The sequence below is a fragment of the Perissodus microlepis genome, chromosome 7 (genome assembly GCF_051167445.1).
Source record: "Perissodus microlepis isolate ML-2025 ecotype Zambia chromosome 7, ASM5116744v1, whole genome shotgun sequence".
In the NCBI taxonomy this organism is placed as follows: Eukaryota; Metazoa; Chordata; class Actinopteri; order Cichliformes; family Cichlidae; genus Perissodus; species Perissodus microlepis.
The window spans coordinates 37,078,876-37,082,099 of NC_140467.1; the positions used below are offsets into that span (position 1 = coordinate 37,078,876).

Genomic DNA, 3,224 nt, shown 5'->3' on the forward strand with positions numbered 1-3,224 from the left:
CACAGTTATGCTTTATTAATGTTCGCTAATTACAATGTTCCACATTTCCTTGCTTTTTAAGTCATTTTTAGGCTTTTTAGAGTTTTTGTTTTTTTAGCAGTAATGTTTCTGCCTATTTATTTCAGCCCACGAAATCGAATGCAGATCTTCCTGATGTGAGATTTACATAAATGTAAGTAATTTTGTTTGTCATTGTCATTAATGTTGTTGCTGTTGTTGTTTTTGTGCAGTTTGCAATCATATAAACCTAGCAAGCATCAGTCAGCACAGTGACTAACCTAAACAGATTCTTGCTTTATTCACATATATTATATGTAATTATATATACCTGCACATTGTACCTAGGGTTGCAGCCACTTGGCCCCACCCCATTGTTGTGACAGCCCTGATTGTACTTATACACTGCATCTGAACAGGGAACAGTCTGCCACATTAATGTATTTTTAAGTGACTTGTTTGTAATACATGAATTTGTTTCTTACAGATGTCAAAGTCTCAACCTCATGCTGCCCTCCCCCATCCTCCTAAAGTAAGTATTTGTTGTTGTAGTTTTTTATGCAGTGTCTGTGTCACATGCTAATCATAATTATTGAAATAACTGTTTTCTAACAGATTTTCCAAAACACTAGTTATGTTTGTTGTCATTCAGACCAATACTACTGCTTAGACATTGCTTAGTGGTCATGCATGTTTGACAAGCTCGTTATGATACCAAAACAGTAGGCCTATCACAATAATCGATATATCGACTTAACACACAATACATGTACATGACCTCAATAATTGTTGATGATGTAATTTATCTGCCATTATATTTACAAAAATAAAATATAATGATAACAAAACAATAACATTAAATAACATTGTTTTCTATTTGTTAGAAAATTGACTATTTATTCAAGTTTTTAAGGTATCTAATATTTTGATTCCTAATTTCAATGATCTAAATACTTTAAGAATTAGATGTTGGTTTGTCAATTGAAAGTGTGTAGATCTTGCATTATTATGGTGTTATATTATGATTATACATTCAAAGACATAAAATGGTCTTAAAATGACAATGACATAACTTGTCGCAATTGTTTATGGGGCAATATACCGACCAACAAAAAGTCGTTATCGTAACAGGCCTTCAAAACAGACGGTTTTATGATTGATAAATTCAAAAAATAAATACATTTAATTTCTCTGAGATTCTCTAATATTCAGTTACAGTTCACAACACAGCTACCTGTACATGCAGTATTATACTGTAAATATAAATCTCTGCATTTAGCATCCTACTAGAAGAGTCACAGTTACTGCCTCTTTTTTTTTTTTTTTTTTTTGTACAAATACCTGGACTATTCCTAACACATTTACTGTTTTACTTTTAGCCTGTGGATACAAATGCAGATTTCCTTAATGTAAGTTGTGCATTTTAATTACATCATGTTATTTTTATTATTATTTATTTATTTATTTTATTTTACATTCAAATATTTCAAGCTTCTTGGTTAAAGAAGCTTGATTGCTAGTAGGTAAAGAATAGTTCACCTATAATTGATATTCCCAATTAATTTCTCACCTCTGATTGAATGCCTTTGTTTGTTCTCCTTTTTTGACTATAACAAAACATTTTTGCAGGATATATATGGTGAATTTATATGCATAGATACAGTCGTAGTGCTTGACACATGCACACAGCAGTAGATGTACTAAAAAGGAAATAATTACAATCATGATGTTGATTGCTGATGTCAGTATATGTATTTTAGAGGAATGTTTTGTTTATCACCCAAAATGAACTATATTGCTTCAGAAGAGATTTATTACCCTACCCGACTCTTATATATTGTTCTGTTTTTTGTTTGTTTTTGTTATTTTCAGGTTCAATGGTGCGTGTTCTTCTAATGGCCGCCTTCCCACTGGAGGTTTTGATCCACAGCAATTTAAAAGGTAAACAGCTTTGAAAGTCAGTTCAAATGGTTAGCTAATAGTACTCTAAAAAGCCTACAACTCTGTCACCAGTTTCTTTACCAAAAAGTACCCATAAAAGTATCTCTCAATAGCATATCATTGTAGTTCAAATGTTTAGTTGTACAAATATCAGATTTTTGGAAATCTAAAACTAGTCAAACACTCAAATGTTCATGCTTTTTATAGGAGGACAGAGCAAAACGGACATCGGCGCAGAGTGAAGAACTGCCCTTGATAAGGACACTATGACAGCCACATATAGTAAGTGAAGACTTTCTGTGTATCTAAAATTGCATACAGCACAAGTAACTTACTTTGCAACCATTAAAATAGGTTGTAAAGTAAGTTACCAATACAAATAGGTGATGATGCATTGTAGTGGTTGGTCTCAGACAAAGAAGGTCAACAGATTTATGAATGCTGGAGGGTAAGGAGAGACGACCAAAAGGGGTGTTAGCATTACTGTAATGTGAACTGGATAGACTTTCCATCTAGGAAAAAAAAGAGGTAAAATTATGCGTAAAATATATCTGTATTAATATCTGTATCTATATAAACAGAAATATCTGTTTGCTAAATGAAGCCAGCTAACATAAATCATATTTTTATTTTAACTTTTAACTTATAAAAGTAATAGAACTGTGACTTTTGTTTGTTACAGTGGCAGTAAGGAAGAGGTTTCCCAATGTGTCCAGAAGGGCTTTGAGGATTGCAGTGAAAGCTGGGGGAACTGAGACTGCTGGAAAAGGAAAAGAAATTACATTTTAAGTATGTTGACTTATGTTCATACAATCATACACACATATACACATACACACACATATGTATATATATATATACACATATGTGTGTGTATGTGTATATGTATATATATATATATATATATATATATACACATATGTGTGTGTATGTGTATATGTATATATATATATATATATATATATACACACACACACACACACATATGTATATGTGTGTGTGTGTTTCTTTTAGAATGTTTAAGTATGTAATGAGAATAAAATTATAAAATGAATATTCCTTGCTTGATTGATATGCTATATGTATGTTTTAAACATCAAATAAAGATTTCTTTCAGCTGTTACATGTGAATGTGTTTTCTTAGAAATATATGAAAGGTTAAATTTATATATTTTTGAATGATTTTAAATAAGTTTAAATTGTATTTTGAAATATATTTTATAAATATATTTCAAAATATAAAAAAAACAGCCAAAAAATATATGTGTTAAAACACATATATATCA

General features: G+C 30.5%; 1 long non-coding RNA gene across 1 annotated transcript; it reads left to right on the forward strand.

Annotated features, from left to right (window-relative positions):
• Positions 1–1,594: 1,594 nt before the first annotated feature.
• Positions 1,595–2,761, forward strand: LOC146383558 (uncharacterized). Its single transcript, XR_014800615.1, has 3 exons — positions 1,595–1,938; positions 2,146–2,220; positions 2,621–2,761. It is a non-coding gene; the product is annotated as an uncharacterized LOC146383558 (long non-coding RNA).
• Positions 2,762–3,224: the final 463 nt, after the last annotated feature.